This window comes from Bos taurus, chromosome X (genome assembly GCF_002263795.3).
Source record: "Bos taurus isolate L1 Dominette 01449 registration number 42190680 breed Hereford chromosome X, ARS-UCD2.0, whole genome shotgun sequence".
NCBI classification, from domain to species: Eukaryota; Metazoa; Chordata; class Mammalia; order Artiodactyla; family Bovidae; genus Bos; species Bos taurus.
This window is the reverse complement of record NC_037357.1, coordinates 97,239,650-97,260,989: the sequence shown is the minus strand read 5'-3', so window position 1 is coordinate 97,260,989 and position 21,340 is coordinate 97,239,650.

Sequence of the window (21,340 nt, the reverse complement as noted above, 5' to 3'; positions counted from 1 at the left end):
TGTAATCAACATAGTCAAAGGCTTTAGAATAGTCAATGAAGAGGAAGCAGATATTTTTTTTTTTTCTGGAACCCCCTTGCTATCTTCATTTTTCAGTGAATGTTGACAGTTTGATCTTTGGTTCCTCTGCCTCTTCAAAACCCAGCTTATACATGTGGAAGTTCTTGGTCATGTACTGCTGAAGTCTGTCTGGAAGAATTTTGAGCATTATCTTGCTAGCATGTGAAATGGGTGCAATTGTATGTTAGTTTGAACATTCTTGGCATTGCCTTTCTTTGGGACTGGAATGAAAACTGGCTTTTTCCAGTCCTCTGGCCATTGCTGAGTTTTCTAAATTTGCTGACATACTGAGTGCAGCATTTTAACAACATCATCTTTTAAGATTTAAAATAGCTCAGATGGAATTCTGTCACCTCCACTAGTTATGTTTTTAATAGTAATTCCTAAAGACCCACTTGACTTCACACTCTAGATTTCTGGCTCTAGGTAAGTGACAACACCATCGTGGTTATTTGGGTAATTAAGATCTTTCTTGTATAGCTCTTCTGTGTATTCTTGGCAAATCCTCTTAATCAGTTAAATTTCTGTTAGGTCCTTATCATTTCTGTCTTTTACCATGCCCATCCTTGAATGAACTATTTTCTTGCTATCTCCAGTTTTATTGGAGTCCAGTGTTTCCTATTCTATTGTTTTCTTTTATTTCTTTTGGAGAAGGCAATGGCACCCCACTCCAGTACTCTTGTCTGGAAAATCCCATGGACAGGGGAGCCTGGTAGGCTGTAGTCCATGGAGTCTCGAAGAGTCGGACACGACTGAGTGACTTCACTTTCACTTTTCAGTTTCATGCATTGGAGAAGGAAATGGCAACCCACTCCAGTGTTCTTGCCTGGAGAATCCCAGTGACAGGGGAGCCTGGTAGGCTGCTGTCTATAGCGATGCACAGAGTCGGACATGACTGAAGTGACTTAGCAGCAGCAGCATACCTGAATGGCCTAGTTGTTTTCCCTACTTTCTTCAGTTTAAGCTTCAATTTTGCAATAAGGAGCTCTTATTTTTGCTGGCTGTATAGAGCTTCTCCACCTTTGGCTGCAAAGAATATAATCAGTCTGACTTTGGTATTGACCATCTGGTGATGTCGTTGTGTATAGTCATCTCTTAGAATATTGGAAAAAGATGTTTGCTATGACCATCGTGTTTGCTTGGCAAAACTTGTTAGCTTTTGCCCTGCTTCATTTTATACTCCAGGTCCAAACTTGCCTGTTATTCTGGATATCTCTTGACTTCCTACTTTGCGTTCCAATCCCCTATGATGAAAATGACATCTTTTTTTCGGAGTTAGTTCTAGAAGGCATTGTAGATCTTCATAGAATTGGTCATCATCAGCTTCTTTGGCATGGTTGGGGCATAGACTTGGATTACTCTGGTGCTGAATGGTTTGCCTTGAAAATGAACAGAGATCATTCTTTTGCTTTTGAAGTTGCACCCAAGTACTGCATTTTGGGCTCTGTTGATTATGAGGGTTACTCCATTTCTTCTAAGGGGTTCTTGACCACAGTAGTAGATATAGTGGTCATTTGAATTAAGTTAGCTCATTCTCGTCCATTTTAGTTCACTGATCCCTAAGATGTCAGTGTTCACTCTTGCCATCTCCTGTTTGACCAGGTCCAAGTTATCTTGATTCATGGACCTGATGGGGCTTCCCAGGTGGTGCTAGTGGTAAAGAACTCACCTGCCAATGCAGGAGATATAAGAGATGTGGGTTTGATCCCTGGGTTGGGAAGAGTCCCCTGGAAGAGGACATGGCAACCCACTCCAGTATTCTTGCCTGGAGAATCCCATGGAGAGAGGAGCCTGGTGGGCTAGAGTCCACAGCATCACAAAGTTGGACATGACTGAAGTGGCTTAGCATGCACACAGGCACATGGACCTAACATTTTAGGTTCTTATGCAATATTCTCTTTACAACATCAGACTACTTTTACCACCAGACACATCCACAACTGAGTGTTGTTTCTGCTTCGGCCCAGCCACTTCAGTCTTTCATGAGCTATTAGTAATTGCCCTCTCTTCTTGCTCAGTAGCATATTGGACACATTCCAACCTGTGGAGCTCATCTTACAGTGTCATAACTTTTTGCCTTTTATTACTGTCCATGGGCAAAAATACTGGAGTGGGTTGCCATTTCATTCTCCAGTGGACCACATTTGGTCAGAACTCTTCAATATGACCCATCTATCTTTGGTTGCCCTGCACAACATGTCTCATAGCTTCATTGCGTTAAGCAAGGCCCTTCTCCATGACAAGGAATTGATCCATGAAGAAGAAAGAAATACTACACAATAAGAAAAAGAAGTTTTTGCTTTGAATAACAGCATCTAAAAAACTCAGAATAATGCTGAATTTAAAAAAAATACACACCTAGAATATAGTGTGTGATTCTATTCATTTTATTTTCAACAGAATTAAAATTAATTTATAATAAGGGAGAGCAGATCAGTGGTGCCTAGGGATAGGGATGGGATTGTGTAGAGAGGAAAGCTATAAAAAGTGGAATAAAAAGACTTTTAGGGGTGATAGATATAGTCGGTATTACAATTTTGGTAAGAGTTTCATGAAACCCAGGGATCAAACCCAGGTCTCCCACATTTCATTCAGATTCTTTACCATCTGAGCAACCAGAAAAGTTCCATGACTAACACTAAGGCTTCTCTGATGTTTCACATTGGGAGAAAACCAGCCCAAGAGGCTGCACCCACCCAACTTTGGCTCCTACAAACCCAGACCCTTTGAGGTTCTATTCCAGACTTGCCATGTGACCTTGGCCAACACTGGGAGCTTTCTTGAGTCCTTAAGTTTCCTCAGGCAAAACTTCCTGGCATGTCAAGTGAGGGCCTGCTTTTCAGTTTGACAGTCCAGGAGCCTGTTTGATTCTGTTATGAAGCACATGTAAACACAATTATGTGTCAGAAGTTTGATATTTAAGGAACACTCTGGACTAGGCACCTGCTGTTGGAAAATGAAAAAGCAATAAACAGTTATTATAAATTTCACTTGAAATGTCAATTACTCAAATGTTCTAACTGGGTTAGAATGCTTTGTTAGCAAAAAGTTTCAACCAATTCCTGTCCTCAGTTTTTTCCCCAATACTTCTTCATCTCTCAAGATCCCAATCTAAGGTTATATACAAGTCCACAGTAGACTTTGGGGCAGTGCTTCCTTCTTGGAAAAGTAAGTCATATGCAAAACAGACTAAAGTACAATGCAGCCAGTGGTTGGGAACAATACTCAGCCTGGGCTTGAAGAGTTTAGGAGATGGCAAGGAAGAAAAAACAAATTTTTTTTCTTTTAGTATTTCTTAGAAAAAAAGTATTTATATTTCTATTTAAGGTATGTGCATTATTTAAGACATAGTGCTATTGTACATTTAATAGACTACAGTACAGTGTAAACAAAACTTTTATAAGCACTGGAAAACCAACAAATTCATGTGACTCATTTTATTGGTATTTCGTTTATTGTGGTAATCTGAAGCTGAACCTGCAAAATCTCCAAGGTACACTTGGATGTGGTCAGATATGTTTGCTCCCTGTTGTATCAAAGATTGTCAGTGGCAGCTCTAGCTTCAGTAAAATTGTCATATATTACCTTGAAGATTCACTAGATAAGTCTATTGGACTTTGAAGCAAGCACATTGCATCTCCATGTGTGGGATAAATGATGTGGAGCTCACCGATAGCTCTCCTGCTGAGCCAGCTGCAAGGAAAAAGTTTTCTTTCGACCAAAGTAGCTATCAGGTTGTGAACCTCTTTTTCACTCTAGGCCTCGCCCTCTGTGCTGAGCCTGAGTCCAAAGTTTACCTCACAGAGAACTCAAAGCCAATGCTCAGATCCATGTGAGGTTGTCTAATTGTGGCATGGGACCCTGGGGAACAAACTCCTAGAAGAGGGAGGAGGGAGGTGAGGACAACAGTGAAATGAGCAGAAGTTGAAAATAAATGTGGATAGATGGTGGTTACTATGGTCACAAGATCATGAGTCGAATATATACCATGTATCCTTCTGAGAAGTTAAATCATCAGAATATGAAGGGGGTTAAACTTCCAGCAAATATGGAAGGCAGAGAGTCAAGTTTTGCAAAGTTCCCTGCTTAGAAAATAGTCCCTCTCAGCCATGCCCTCTGTTGGCAGACAGTGAAAATATTTTCCAGAGGAGGGCTCAGGCCATCAATCCCTGGTTCATTTTCTGGTCCCAGAAGGATCTTCTCTAGGGAAAGGATTGGCTCCATGGGTTCTTTTCTTGAGATCTAATTCCCCTGACCTAGTCAGAGTGCACTGCACCAAGGTTGTAGATGGTAGAGAATCCAGGCTTAGGCCAAGTCTTGGCATGACCATGCAACCTCTGAGTGTGGCTTGGGGTATTCATAGTAAGAATAAAGGGAAGGTGAATGAAAACTCTCTCACTCATATAATCCCTGGGGGGAAACTGGAGCTTATGTAAGGAAGCCCGGACATTCTCAGAAATTGTATAATTGATATATTCTGAGGAGGAGATGCAGGGCATGGGGAAGGTTTCTGCGGTCTTGTAGTTGTCAAATTCGCACAAAGCACAGCTAGCTGGTCCGCAGGAATAAACACAAAGTTTACCCTGGCCCCATCCCCTCTTCTCTCAGTTGAACCAGAGAAAAACAACTATGTGAACTTCCAGCATTCTCACTCTGCATCCTCTGCCAGAGCACAGCATTTTGGAGTGAGAGACACAGTAAATAAGACTGTACCTTCCCTCTGTTGACACAACAGGGGGGCTTTAACTATATTACTGGGGTTCAGGAGGGACAGGACAAAGGTCATTCGGGTTGACTTGTTTCCATCGAGCCTATGCCTTATGTTGTTGTCAAGTCCTTTGTTCAGTTCAACTCTTTGTGACTTCATAAACTGCAGAACCTCAGGGTTTCCTGTCCTTTACTATCTCCCAGAGATTTCTCAAACTCATGTTCATTGAGTTGGTGATGCCATCCAACCAACTTATCCCGTCATCACCTCCTCCTGCCTTCTATCTTTCCCAGCATCAAGGTCTTTTCCAATGAGTCCACTCTTTCCATTAGGTGACCAAGGTATTCAGCTTCAGCATCAGTCCTTCCAATGAATATTCAGGGTTCATTCCCTTTAGGATTGACTGGCTTGATCTCCTTGCTGTCCAAAGGACTTCCAAGAGTTATCCAGCACCACAATTTGAAAGCACAAATTCTTATGTGCTCAGTCTTCTTTATGGTCCAATTCTCACATCCATACATGACTATTGGAAAACCATAGCTTTGACTATAAAGCTATGTTGTCAAAGTGATCTCTCTGTTTTTTAAAGCATTCTCTTGGTTTGTCATTGCTTTTCTTTCAGGGAGCAAGGTTCTTTTATTTCATTGCTGCAGTCAGCATCCACAGTGATTCTGATGCCCAAGAAAAGAACATCTGCCACTCTTTCCACTTTTCCCCCTTATATTTGCCACGAAGTGCATGAGCATACCAGATGCCACGATCATAGTATTTTGAAGGTTGAATTTTAAGCCAGCTTTTCATTTTTCTCTTTCACCCTAATCAGGAGGCTCTTTAGTTCTTTTAGTTCATGCTTTCTACTATCAGAGTGGTATCATCTGCATATCTGAGGTTGCTGATATTTCTTCTGGCAATCTTGATTCCAGCTTGTGATTCATCCAGCCTGGCATTTCTCATGATGTACTCTGCATTTAAGTTAAATAAGCAGGGTGGCAATCCTTTCCCAAATTTGAAGAAGTCCATTGTTCCATGTATGTTTCTAATTGTTGCTTCTTGACCTGAATACAGGTTTCTAAGGAGGCAGGTAAGGAAATTAAAAGATGCTTACTCCTTGGAAGGAAAGTTATGACCAACCTACATAGCATATTGAAAAGCAGAGACATTACTTTGCCAACAAAGGTCCATCTAGTCAAGGCTATGGTTTTTCCAGTGGTCGTGTATGGATGCGAGAGTTGGACTGTGAAGAAACTGAGTGCCAAAGAATTGATGCTTTTGAACTGTGGTGTTGGAGAAGACTCTTGAGAGTTCCTTGGACAGAAAGGAGATCCAACCAGTCCATTCTGAAGGAGATCAGCCCTGGGTGTTCTTTGGAAGGAATGATGCTAAAGCTGAAACTACAATACTTTGGCCATCTCATGTGAAGAACTGAATCATTGGAAAAGACTCTGATACTGGCAGGGATTGGGGGCAGGAGGAAAAGGAGACAACAGAGGATGAGATGGCTGGATGGCATCACCGACTCGATGGACGTGAGTCTGAGTGAACTCCAGGAGATGGTGATGGACAGGGAGGCCTGGCGTGCTGCGATTCATGGGGTCGCAAAGAATCGGACACAACTGAGCGACTGAACTGAAATGAACTGAAGGTGGTCTGGTATCCCCATCTCTTTAAGAATTTTCCACAGTTTTTTTTTTGTGTGTGTGATCCACACAGTCAGAGGCTTTTACGTAGTCAATGAAGCAGAAGTAGATGTTTTTTTTCTGGGATTCCCTTGCTTTTTATATGATCCAATGGATGTTGGCAATGTGATCTCTGGTTTCTCTGCCTTTTCTAAATCCAGCTTGTACATCCAGAATTTCTTGGTTCACCTACTGCTGAAGCCTAGCCTGAAGGATATTGAGCATCACCTTGCTAGCATGTGAAATGAGAGAAATTGTACACACGTTAGAACATTCTTTGGTACTGTCCTTCTTTGGGATTGGAATGAAAACCATTTCCAGTCCAGTGGCCACTGCTGAGTTTTCCAAATTTGCTGACATATTGAGTGCAGCACTTGACAGCATTATCTATTGGGATTTGAAATAGCTCAGCTGGAATTCCATCACCTCCATTATCTTTGTTCGTAATAATGTTTTCTAAGGCCACTTGACTTCACACTACAACATGTCTTGCTCTAAGACAGTGAACACAGCATCGTGGTTTTCTGGGTCACTAAGGCCACTTTTGTCTAGTTCTTCTGTGTATTCTTGCCACCTCATCTGCTTCTGTTAGGCCCTTGTCATATCTGTCCTTTATTGTGCCCATCATTGAATGAAATGTTCCCTTGGTATCTCTAATTTTCTTGAAGAAATCTCTGGTCTTTTCTGTTCCATTTCCCTCTATTTCTTTGCATTGTTCACTGAAGAAGACTTTCTTATCTCTCCTTGCTATTCTTTGGAACTCTGCATTCAGTTGGGTATAGCTTTCCCTTTCTCCTTTGCCATTCACTTTTTTTTTTTCCCCAAGCTATTTGGAAGGTTCCCTCAGACACCCATTTTGCCTTCCTGCATTTCTTTCACTTGGGATCATTTTGGTCACTGCCTCCTATACAGTTTCACGAATCTCCATCCATAGTTCTTCAGGCACTCTGTCTACCAGATTTACTCCCTTGAATCTATTTGTCACCTCCACTGTATAATCATAAGAGATTTTCTTCAGGTCATACTTGAATGGTCTAGTGATCTTCCATACTTTCTTCAATTTAATCCTGAACTTCATAATATGATAACTTCGTGCATGATCTGAGCCACTGTCAGCTCCAGGTCTTGTTTTGCTGACTCTATAGAGCTTCTCCATGTTTGGCTGCAAAGAATATAGTCAATCTGAATTTGATACTGACCATCTGCTGCTGTCCATGTATAGAGTCATCTCTTGTGTTGTTGGAAGAGGGTATTTGCTATGACCAGTGAGTTCTCTTGGCAAAACTATGTTAGCCCTGCTTCATTTTCTACTCCAAGCCCAAACTTGCCCTGTTACTCAAGGTATCTCTTGATTGCCTACTTTTGCATTCCAATCCCCTATGATGAAAAGGACACCTTTTTTTGGTGTTATTTCTAGAAGGTCTTGTAGGTCTTCATAGAACTGTTTGACTTCAGCTCCTTTGGCACTAGTGGTTTGGGATTAAACTTGGATTACTGTGATGTTGAATAGTTTGCCTTCGAAACGAACTGAGGTCATTCTGTCATTTTTGAGATTACACACAAGTACTGCATCTCAGACTCTTTCATTGCCTGTGAGGGCTACTCCGTTTCTTCTAAGGGATGGTTGCTCACAGTGGTAGATATAATGATCATGTAAAAGCAAAGACATTACTTTCCCAACAAAGGTCCATATAGTCAAAGCTATGGTTTTTCCAGTAGTCATGTACGGATGTGAGAGTTGGACTATAAAAAAAAGCTGAGCACTGAAGAATTGATGCTTTTGAACTGTGGTGTTGGAGAAGACTTGTGAGAATCCCTTGGACAGCAAGGAGATCAAACCAGTCCATCCTAAAGGAAATCAGTCCTGAATATTCACTGAAAGGACTGATGCTGAAGCCTCAATATTTTGGACACCTGGTGCAAAGAACTGAATCATTGGAAAAGACCCTGATGCTGAGAAACATTGAAGGCATGAGGAGAAGGGGATGACAGAGGATGATATGATTGGACGGCATCACTGACTTAATGGACATGAGTTTGAGCAAGCTCTGGGATTGGAGATAGACAGGGAAGCCTGGCGTGCTGCAGTTCATGGGGCCACAGAGTTGGACATGACTGAGTGCCTGAACTGAATTAAATTCGTCCATTCTCATCCGTTTTAGTTCACTGATTCCTAAAATGTAGATGTTCACTCTTGCCATCTCCTGCTTGGCCATATTCAATTTACCTTGATTCACTGATCTAACATTTCAGGTTCCTATGCAATATTGTTATTGACAGCATCTGACTTTACTTTCACCTCCAAACACATTCACAACTGTGTGTTGTTTCCTCTTTGGTTCAGCCTCTTCATTCATTCTGGAGCTGTTTCTCTGCTCTTCCCCAGTAGTATATTGGACACATACCAACTTGGGGGGCTCATCTTCCAGTGTCATAACTTTTGGCCTTTTCATGCTGTTCATGTAGTTCTCAAGGCAAGAATACTGATGTGGTTTGCCATTCCCTTCTCCAGTGGACCATGTTTTATCAGAACTCTCCACCATGACCTGTCTGTAAGAAAGAAAGAAAGGGGTGGAGGAGAAAGAAAGTGACAATTTATTTTAAAATGATGATTAAATAGCTGATTCTCTCCATTGTACAGCAGTAACTAACACAACATTGTAAAGCAATTATATGCAGTGGTGTGTGTATGCTCAGTTGCGTCCAACTCTTTGCAACCCCATGACTGTAGCCTGCCAGGCTCTTCTGCTCATGGGATTTCCAATGCAAAATACTGGAGTGGGTTGCTATTTTCTCCTGCAGGGGATCTTCCCCACCCAGGCATGGAACTCAGGTCTCCTGTGTTTTCTGTACTGGCAAGTGGTTTCTTTACCACTAGTGCCACCTGGGAAGCCCCAACAAAATAAACACCTTTTTAAAAATACTTGCAGAAATTTAAAAAACAAATAAATGATGATTAAGAAGATAATTGAGGTGATTAAAACACACTTTGCTTAACCCTTCATAAAGTGGACAGTTTCTTTTGGAAGAGCTGCATCCTGAAGAGGAAGGCAGGAAGCTTGTATAGGATAGACAACAGGGAAGAGAAAAATGGAAACTACCTGATTGGCTGGGTCTGTGGGGTCACTGTTGTTTGGGATGCAATGAGCAAGGAGATAAGTTGGGAAGCCAATGCTGGCTTGGCTTGGGGTTGGCTGACTGCATGTATGTGGTTCTGGTCAAGCAGAGCATTCTATAAGGACACAAAAGTTTCTTATGCTTCAGCTTACTGATATGGCACCCAGGAGGGTGCAGCTCCGTGTTGGACCCTCATGATCTGGGGGCTGACTGGGCTCTCTGGCCATTGCCCAGCATCTCCAGAGAAGATGGGACTATGTTACTGACCTCTCTCCCTCTTCACTTGTTTTTACTCATTCGTTCTGTTTTAGTGCACTGCATTTTCTTCCCCCACCCTTCCCACTCATAAGGTCACTTTACATATATTCTCAGAAAACAAGGGTGAAAGAAGAAGTGACCCTAGGTCAATCTGGCCGGCCACTTACGAGCCAGGACCCTGAGTCTCTGGCTCCAGCGGGTGGAGTGGGTGGGTTGGGGTCCCCAAGCTGCGTCCCACCCACGTGGGAGCCCATGGCTGGCTTCTTGGAGGCAGAGGTGGAGGCAGAGTTGATCAGGTTGACAGTCGGGTGGCTGAGGTAAAACTTGTCAGTTTATTCTCAAGGGATGCAGCATCAGGGCTCCTTGGTACCTGAGTCGTCCTCCTGACCTGGAAGCAGCTGTTGGCCTCGACTCATGGCGGTTGTGGGAGAAGAGCTTGGAGCCCTTGTGAGATGGGGAGTCAGGGCCTGGGTCCCTGAATGCCACTGGCTCCTCACCCACCCTTGTCACCAGGCCCTGCTTCTGGATGATGGCATATCTTCACAGCCCTTGCCTCTACCCTCCTCCCAATTTCTGTATGTATATGTATACATATACATACACACAGTGGAATATTACCCAGCCACCAAAAAGTAATTACAATTTTGTCATTTGCAACTACATAGATGGACCCAGAGGGTATTCTGCGTAGTGAAATAAGTCAGAGAAAGACAACTACTCTATGTTATCACTTATATATCGACTAATAAAATAAAAAAGTAAATATAACAAAACAGAAACAGCTTCACTAATATAGAGAACAAACTAGCAATTGCCAGTGGAAGAAAGCATCACTATGAAGAAAGCTAGTGGAGGTGATGGAGTTCCAGTGGAGATATTTCAAATCCTGAAAGATGATGCTGTGAAAGTGCTGCACTCAATATGCCAGCAAGGAAAACTCGACTGGAAAAGGTCAGTTTTCATTCCAATCCCAAAGAAAGGCAATGCCAAAGAATGCTCAAACTACCGCACAATTGCACTCATCTCACATGCTAGTAAAGTAATGCTCAAAATTCTCCAACCCAGGCTTCAGCAATACGTGAACTGTGAACTTCCTGATGTTCAAGCTGGTTTTAGAAAAGGCAGAGAAATCAGAGATCAAATTGCCAACATCCACTGGATCATGGAAAAAGCAAGAGAGTTCCAGAAAAACATCTATTTCTGCTTTATTGACTATGCCAAAGCCTTTGACTGTGTGGATCACAATAAACTGTGGAAAATTCTGAAAGAGATGGGAATACCAGACCACCTGATCTGCCTCTTGAGAAATCTGTATGCAGGTCAGGAAGCAACAGTTGGAACTGGACATGGAACAACAGACTGGTTCCAAATAGGAAAAGGAGTACGTCAAGGCTGTATATTGTCACCCTGCTTATTTAACTTATATGCAGAGTACATCATGAGAAATTCTGGGCTGGAGGAAGCACAAGCTGGAATCAAGATTGCTGGGAGAAATATCAATAACCTCAGATATGCAGATGACACCACCCTTATGGCAGAAAGTGAAGAGGAACTCAGAAGCCTCTTGATGAAAGTGAAAGTGGAGAGTGAAAAAGTTGGCTTAAAGCTCAACATTCAGAAAAGGAAGATCATGGCATCTGGTCCCATCACTTCATGGGAAATAGATGGAGAAACAGAAGAAACAGTGTCAGACTTTATTTTTTTGGCCTCAAAAATCACTGCAGATGGTGACTGCAGCCATGAAATTAAAAGACGCTTACTCTTTGGAAGGAAAGTTATGACCAACCTAGATAGCATATTCAAAAGCAGAGACATTACTTTGCCAACAAAGGTCCGTCTAGTCAAGGCTATGGTTTTTCCTGTGGTCATGTATGGATGTGAGAGTTGGACTGTGAAGAAGGCTGAGTGCCGAAGAATTGATGCTTTTGAACTGTGGTGTTGGAGAAGACTCTTGAGAGTCCCTTGGACTGCAAGGAGATCCAGCCAGTCCATTCTGAAGGAGATCCAACCAGTCCATTCTGAAGGAGATCAGCCCTGGGATTTCTTTGGAAGGAATGATGCGAAAGCTGAAACTCCAGTACTTTGGCCACCTCATGCGAAGAGTTGACTCATTGGAAAAGACTCTGATGCTGGGAGGGATTGGGGGCGGGAGGAGAAGGGGACGACAGAGGATGAGATATCTGGATGGCGTCACTGACTCGATGGACATGAGTCTGAATGAACTCTGGGAGTTGGTGTTGGACAGGGAGGCCTGGCGTGCTGCAATTCATGGGTTCGCAAAGAGTCGGACACGACTGAGCGACTGAACTGAACTGAACTGAAAGCAGTGCAGATAGACAAGATAGGGGTAATGAATTGAGGTACACCGTACTATGTATAATATAAATAATTTACAAGCATATATCTTACAGCATAGGAAATATAGGCAATATTTTATAATCACTTTATAATCACTATAATGAAGTATAAAGTATTTAATCACTATACTGTACACCTGAAACTAATATAATATTGTAAATCAACTGCACTTCAATAAAAATTTAAAAATCAAAAAGGAAATAGCACACATACGCACAGACACATATATACACACACACACAAAGAAACTGTGCATCAAGAAGTGAGTGGAATTAACTATTTAAAGTGATGAAAAAAATCTATACCAATCTATAATTCTGGATCAATTTGAATTTTCTTTTAAAACTGATTGAGTTACTTTGCTCACAATCCTATATGCAAGGCAGCAACAGAGACACAGATGTAAATAACAGACTTTTGGACTATGTGGGAGAAGGTGAGGGTGGGATGATTTGAGAGACTAGCATTGAAATGTATATATTACTGTATGTAAAGTAGATGAGCAGTGCAAGTTTGATGCATGAAGCAGGGCACTCAAAGTCGGTGCTCTGGGACAATCCAAAGGGATGGGGTGGGGAGGGAGTTGGGAGGAGAGTTCATGATGGGGGGACACATGTGCAACCATGGGTGATTCATGTCAATGTATGGCAAAAGCCACCACAATATAAACCCTTCAATTAAAATAAATAGATTAATTTACAAAGTGACTGAGACACAGGTTTTCCTAAACAAACAAAAATTGAGAGCCCTAGTTATCAGTGGTCCTGCATTTTAAGAATTTATTTTCAAAATCTTCAGAAAATTTGGAATATTATATGTCAGAAATTATGTTACACATAAATGAAGGAAAGATGCTGGAGAAGAAATATATGAGGGCAAAGAAAAATAATATTTTCCTTATCCTTAGCAGACAACTGTGTATTCAAAATCATAGTAGTAGCCTTGTAGGGAGTGATTATATCTTTCAGGTAAGTGAAATGAATGATAAAATTTTCATAAGGGAAAGTGAGGAACTGAGAATACTGTTTGAAGGCCCTTCAGTTACATGTGGAGTAATATAATGCTACTTGAAAAATGGGTTTGAATTAGCTTTAAATGTATATTGCAAACACAAGGGAAACAAAAATATGTCTTAAATAGAGTACAATGATATGCTAAGAAAGGAGAAAAATGGGATGACATAAAATGCTGAATTAAAACAAAAGAAGGTAGATAAATCGTGGAAGACCAAAATGAAAAGAAAGAACAAAGCTATAAATAGAAAAGAGTTATACATAGTACTTATTTTTCTCTTTCTGACTTACTTCACTCTATATGACAGACTCTGGGCCCATCCAAGAATGACCCAATATCATCCACGAATACCCAATATGGCTGATTGATATTCCATTGTATTTATTTACCACATCTTCTTCACTGCCATGTGTAAAACAAATAGCTAGTGGGAACCTGATGTATAGTGCAGGGAACTCAGCTGGGTGCTCTGTGATGACCTAGATGAGTGGGAGTGGGGTGTGGGAGGGAGACCTAAGAGAGAGGGGATATATATACATATAACAGTTTCACTTTGTTGTACAGTAGAAACTAACATTGTAAAGCAACTATACCCCAATTAAAAAAAATAAAGTAACAAAACTGGTACATATCAATCATACTATATCAATATTACTTCAAAAGTTAATGGCCTACATCATCAAAAAATCTACAAACAATAAATACTGGAGAGGGTTTGGAGAAAAGGGAACCCTCTTGCACTGTTGGTGGGAATATAAATTGATACAGCCACTGTGAAAGACAGTATGGATATTCCTTAAAAAACTAAGAATAGAACTACCATATGACCCAGTAATCCCACTACTAGTCATATACTCTGAGAAAACCAAAATTGAAAAAGACACATGTACCCCAATGTTCACTGCAACACTATTTGCAGTAGCTAGGACATGGAAGCAACCTAGATGTCTATCGACTGATGGAATGGATAAAGAAGCTTGTATATACAATGGAATATTACCTGGCCATAAAAAGGAATGCATTTGAGTCTGTTCTAATGAGGTGGATGAACCTAGAGGCTATTATACAGAGTGAAGTAAGTCAGATACAGCAAAACAAACATTGCATATTAACACATATGTATGGAATCTAGAAAGACGGTACTGGTGAACCTATTTGCAGGGCAGCAATGGAAATGTGGACATAAAGAACAGACTTGTGGACACGGGGATGGGTGGAGGAAGGAGAGTGTGGAATGAATGGAGAGAATAACATGGAAACATATACACTACCATATATAAAATAGATATCCAATGGAAATTTGCTGTATGACTCAAAGAGCTCAAACTGGGGTTCTGTAACAACCTAGAGGTGTGGGATGGGGTGGGAAATGGGAAGGACATTCAAAAGGGAGGGGACATATGTATACCTATGGCTGACTCATGTTAATTCATGGATGAAACCAACACAATATTGTAAAGCAATTATCCTTCAATTAAAAATAAACACATTTTTATAAGTTGAATGGCTTAAATACACCAGTCTAAACACCAAGACCAATAGTGGACCATAAGAACACCCAGCCATATGCTTTCTATTTAAAAAAATCACATTAAATGTAGAAGCACATAAATGTTGAAAGTAAATGAATGGGCCAGGATGGTGGAGTAGGAGATAGCAGCTTCTCTTCTTTGACAAATAACAATTAGATAGTTACCCAGGAATAAAAAAAAAATAGTTCTATGATAGCTCAGGAGATCACTTAAGTTTTATTTTATTTTATTTTGTTCCAGAGTGGAACAAAAAACCTGAGAATGACTGCCACCTTCAAATTGCTTGTATTATCCCAACCCCCAGGCTGCTGCTGCTGCTAAGTCGCGTCAGTCGTGTCCGACTCTGTGCGACCCCATAGACAGCAGCCCACCAGGCTCCCCCGTCCCTGGGATTCTCCAGGCAAGAACACTGGAGTGGGTTGCCATTTCCTTCTCCAATGCATGAAAGTGAAAAGTGAAAGTCCCCCAGGCTGGCGCTACTCAATACCAAGAGGGAACTTCCCAGCCTGAGAGAGTTTGGAAAAGGAGAGAGAGTGAGCAGCTAGCCTTCCCAGCCATTCTGTGCACTATACTAAGAACTTGCTTTGGGTTGGCCTCCAGTATAAATGGGACTTCCCTGATGGCTAAGTGGTAAAGAATCTGTCTGCAGTCCTGGAGACAGAGGAGACATGGGTTTGATCACTTGGTGAGGAAGATCCTCTGGAGGAGGAAATAGCAACCTACTCCAGTATTCTTGCTTGTAAAATTCCATGGACAGAGGACCCTGGTGGATTTCAGTCCATAGGTTCACAAAGAGTTGGACACAACCGAGCATGCACACACCTATAAATAAAAACTGAGATGTACAGAGATGGGTAGGAACAAGGAAGAAGAGCAGGGGCTACCTGTATCAGGCCCAGGGCAGGAGTGACTGTGGTTCCCAATGGTTTGCTCTGTGGTTCCCACCAGCCGTTACTACTGATGTCCTCAATGAAAAGTGAAAGTGAAAGTCACTGAGTCATGTCCAACTCTTTGCAACCCCATGGACTATACAGTCCATGGAATTCTCCAGGCCAGAATACTGGAGTGGGTAGCCTTCCCCTTCTCCAGGGGATCTTCCCAACTCAGGGATTGAACCCAGGTCTCCTGCATTGCAGGTGGATTGTTTACCAGCTGAGCCACAAGGGAAGCCTGATGACCTCAATAGTCTTACCATATGCTGCAGATATGTCGAGCTTACATCAGTCAGGACCTCATCATGGACTGAAGAGAACTGATCCATAGAAGACCTCAGCATCTTTTGCCACTGAGGATCCCCAAACTTTTCACATTCACAAAAGCCTGTTGCCTGAGTCCCTCCCTGCTCACTTCTTTTTCCTCAGCTGCCCAGTCCAGCACTCCACAAAATCCCTTGGCCCTGGGATTTGTACTGGTAGTTAACTCTAGCCTCTGAAGCTGTGCCTTGGTCAAATCCCACTACGAGAGGATCTGCAGGTAGCACTTCTAGATGAACAAGGACATGACAATAGCACAGGGTCTTGCAGTTTCTCATGTGCCCAGATCTGGTATGATTCTTGTCACTGAATTTTACTGCTGTGCATGTACCTTTGGCTATCCCCTGCAGCAGCACACTGATATCAAAGACCTCTACAGATGCTCATGGGCCTATATCTGGCCCTGATACTGTCACTGGCCTATATCACTGCACACATGCACAGCTAGCAACTACAGCCTTGCATCTGCTGCCCTAAGTTCTGTCACCAATCTCTACAGCTTTGTATACATTTGACTAGCTCCTCTGGTACATGAGTGCACACTGACAGCCCAGGCCTGCACAGCTGTTTGTGCATCCATATCTAGCCCCAACTGCTGTCACTGCACCACCAGGCATGCCCACAGCTAGCACCTACAGTTCTACACTTTCCTAATATTAGCTCCAACTCCTGTCCACATCCTTCACTGCCATGTGTATGCTCCTGGTAAGCCCCTGCAACCACACAAGGACATGAAGGACATGCCAACAGGCAAGACCTCACAGATGCCCCTGTATCAAGAGCTGGTCCTAATCCCTGTTGGAGGCCTGCACCTCACATAAGCCAACACCTAAAGGTATGGGCATGCCCCCGCACTGTTAGCTTCTATTCCCTTAACTGGACACTGCCATTATCCACATGCCTGTGGGTAGCCCCTGTAGCCACATGAGTTCATGTCAACAGCCCAGGTTTCCTCAGCTGCTCAGGTGTCCTGAGTCACCACAGACTCCTGTCACTGGCCTATGCCACCATACCTGAACAGAAGTAACTTCTTCAGACAAACACCTGCACAAAATCTTCCCCAACTATCTTCAGTGGAGCACTGGCTATACAAGCTATCTGTGTATAGCCCCTAAAACCATAGAAGTACACATTGACAGACTGGGACATCACAGTTGCTCGTTTACCTGTAGTTTGCCCCAGCCCCTGCCACTGACCCTGGACCTCACCACAGCTCATGTGCCTGTAGCCAGACCCTGCTACTATGCAGGAACCCACAGCTCATCCATATAGCCAAGCATGCACATTGGAGCATTGGTTCTGGCCACAACCACCACCTGCCCACATTCTTCACTGCTGTATCTGGAGGAAATGATGAGGACTCCGTCAGTCTTTATAGTCACAATGAACCCTTCACTGACTTTCACTGTCAAAGATCACATAGCTGTCCACATTTTGGACACCACCTTCATGAACTGAGAAGACATCACATCCCACTTGGCATAACATATCATTAGATCCAGGACCACAGCACATTCTAGCATTCCACCCAAGGACAGCTGAATGACCTTCCTTACTAAAGACAATCTGTAAAGTTTAGACTAGTTTGCTGCCACTTCAAATTTTCAGACACCTATGAAGGCTACAGGGATCACAAAGAAGTAGGGAAACGTGATTTCCCCATAGGAATACAGTAAATCTACAATATCTGGCCTAAAAAAGTGGAGCGCCATTAACTGCCTGAGAAAAAAATTTAAAACTATTGTTCTAAAGAAGCTCAGAAAGCTACAGGAGAAGAGAGATATACAATTTAACAAAATCAGAAATACAATGCAAGAAAAAAATTAGAAATTCAACAAAGATATAAAAATAGTTTTATTTTTTTTATTTTATTTTTTTATAACAAAGATATAAAAATAGTTTTAAAAACAAAATTTTGGAGCTAAATAATAGAATGAACTAAAAATGGAATGTGCATGCATGCTAAGTTGCTTCAGCCATGTCTGACTCTTGTGACCCTATGGACTGTAGTCCTCCAGGCTCCTCTGTCTATGGGATTCTCCAGGCAAGAATATTGGAATGGGTTGCCATGCATTCCTCCAGGGGATCTTCCCTATCCAGGGATTGAACCCATGTCTCTTATGTCTCCTGCATTGGCAGGTGGGTTCCTTACCACTAGAGCAACCTGGAAAGCCCCAAAATGCAATAGACAACTCGAATACTGACTCAATCAAGCAGAAGAATCAGCGAATGTGAAGACAGATCACTTGAAATTATCCAGGCAGAATGAAAAGAGGAAATAGTAGAAAGAAATGAAGAAAGATGATGGGACTTAGGTAACACCAACTAACTAAACAACATTTACATTGCAGGAATCCAAGAAGTAGAAAGGAGAAAGAGAAAGGAAAGATAGATTATTTTAAAAATAATGAAATGAAAACTTTCCAAATCTGGGGCTTTGCCCAGATGAACATCCAGGCACATAAAATTTAAAGGTCTTAAATTAGGTTCAATTCAAGGAAGGCTTCACCAAGGCAGTTAAAGAAAAACTGTCAAAAAATTGAAGACAAAGGACAAAATCCTGAAGCAGTAAGAGAAAAGAAGCTTGTCACACAAAAAGGAAACCGCCCCCCCCCCCCATAAGGTTATAAGAGGGTTTCTCAGAAGAAACCTTGCAGGTCAGGTGAGAGTTGGATAATATATTTTGACAGAGATGAAAGAAAAAATAACCTGCCAGCCAAGAATACTTTACCTGGCAAAGTTACCTTTCTGAAATGAAGGTGAGAAAAAGATGCCTCCAAATAAAAAGCAGAAGAAGATTATGACCCCTAGAACTGCATTATAGGAAATATTAAAGGGAGTTCTTCAAGCATAAAAGAAGGAATAATAGCTAGCAACATTAAATCATGTAATGGTATGAGAGAGTCATTTCCTAGTCAGGTTGATAGGGAGTCTAGGGGTCCCCAAGGAGAAAGGGGTCTGGAATTCTCAAGGAGGAAGAAAGGACAAACTTTTTTTCTTTCTCTTCTCCACATTCCTTAGGATTATATAACAATAATGTATCCTGCCTAAGGACAGTCTTTGGATTCAACCTTCTGTTATCTTAAATTGTTAATTATGGGAGCAGACCTGGTCTTTACAAGGATGTATCTTGCCTGAGGACAGTGTTATCTTAAAATGTAAATTATGGGAGTAGGTCTGATGAGGTCTTTACAACCTCCAGACATTCTTTGGATTATATAACTTCATTGTTAACACTAGCAAGCGGGTACTCTTTCTACCCGCTTCTGATGTCTATGTCAGAAGCTTTCTCTATCTCCTTTATACTTTAATAAAACTTTATTACACAAAAGCTCTGAGCGATCAAGCATCGTCTCTGACACCGGATTGAATTCTTCTCCTCCGGGGGCCAAGAATCCTGGTGTATTCGCGTGATTCAACAACAACCTTTCAGGTATAAAACTGGCTAGTAAAGGCAAACATACAGTCAAATTCAAAATACATTAATATTCAATTGGTTCACTTCAGTTCAGTTCCTCAGTCATGTCCAACTCTTTGAGACCCCACGGACTGCAGAACGCCAGGCCTCCCTGTCCATCACCAACTCCGGGAGTTTAAACAAACTCATGTCCATTGAGTCAGTGTTGCCACCCAACTATCTCATCCTCTGTCGTCCCCTTCTCCTCCCACCTTCAATCTTTCCCAGCATCAGAGTCTTTTCAAATGAGTCAGCTCTTTGCATCAGATGGCCAAAGTATTGGAGTTTCAGCTTCAACATCAGTACTTCCAATGAACACTCAGAACTAATGTCCTTTAGAATGGACTGATTGTATCTTCTTGCAGTCCAAGGGACTCTCAAGAGTCTTATCCAACACCACAGTTCAAAAGCATCAATTCTTTGGCTCTCGGCATCAATTCTTTGGCTCTCGGCTTTCTTTATAGACCAACTCTCACATCCATACATGACTACTGGAAAAACCACAGCTTTGACTAGATGGACCTTTGTTGGCAAACTAATGTCTCTGCTTTTGAATATGCTATGTAGGTTGGTCATAACTTTCCTTCCAAGGAGTAAGCGTCTTTTAATTTCATGGCTACAGTCACCATCTGCAGTGAATTTGGAGCCGCCCCCCCCCCCCCCCCCCCCCCCCGCCAAATAAAGTCTGACACTGTTTCCACTGTTTCCCCATCTATTACATGAAGTGATGGGGCCTGACGCCATGATCTTAGTTTCCTGAATGTTGAGTTTTAAGCCAACATTTTCACTCTCCTCTTTCAATTTCCACGGCTCTTCAACTCTTTTTCACTTTCTGCCACAAGAGTGGTGTCATCTGCATATCTGAGGTTATTGATGTTCCTCCTTATAATCTTGATTCCAGCTTGTGCTTCTTCCAGCCCAGCGTTTCTCATGATGGACTCTGCATAGAAGTTAAATAAGCAGGGTTACAATATACAGCCCTGACATACTCCTTTTCCTATTTGGCACCAGTCTGTTGTTCCGTGTCCAGTTCTAACTGTTGCTTCCTGAACTGCACACCGATTTCTCAAGAGGCAGGTCAGGTGATCTGTTATTCCCATCTCTTTCAGAATTTTCCACAGTTTATTGTGATCCACACAGTCAAAGGTTTTGGCATAGTCAATAAAGCAGAAATAGATGTTTTTCTGGAACTCTCTTGCTTTTTCCATGATCCAGCGGATGTTGGCAATTTGATCTCTGGTTCCCTCGGCCTTCTGTAAAATGAGCTTGAACATTGGGAAGTTCAGAATTCATGTATTTTTGAAGCCTGGCTTGGAGAATTTTGAGCATTACTTTACTAGTGTGTGAGATGAGTGCAACTGTGTGGTAGATTGAGCATTCTTTGGCATTGCCTTTCTTTGGGATTGGAATGAAAACTGACCTTTTCCAGTCCTGTGGCCACTGCTGAGTTTTCCACATTTGCTGGCATATTGAGTGCAGCACTTTCACAACATCATCTTTTAGGATTTGAAATAGCTTAGCTGGAATTCCATCATCTCCACTAGCTTTGTTCATAGTGATGCTTACTAAGGCCCACTTGACTTTACATTCCAGGATGTCTGGCTCTAGGTGAGTGATTACACCATCGTGATTATCTGGGTCGTGAAGATCTTTTTTGTATAGTTCTTCTGTGTATACTTGCTACCTCTTCTTAATACCTTCTGCTTCTGTTATGTCCATAACATTTCTGTCCTTTATTGTGCCCATCTTTGCATGAAGTGTTCCCTTGGTATCTCTAATTTTCTTGAAGAGATCTCTAGTCTTTCCCATTCTATTGTTTTCCTCTATTTCTTTGCATTGATTGCTGAGGAAGGCTTTTTTTTTTTTTTTTAATCTCTCCTTGCTATTCTTTGGAAGTCTGCATTCAA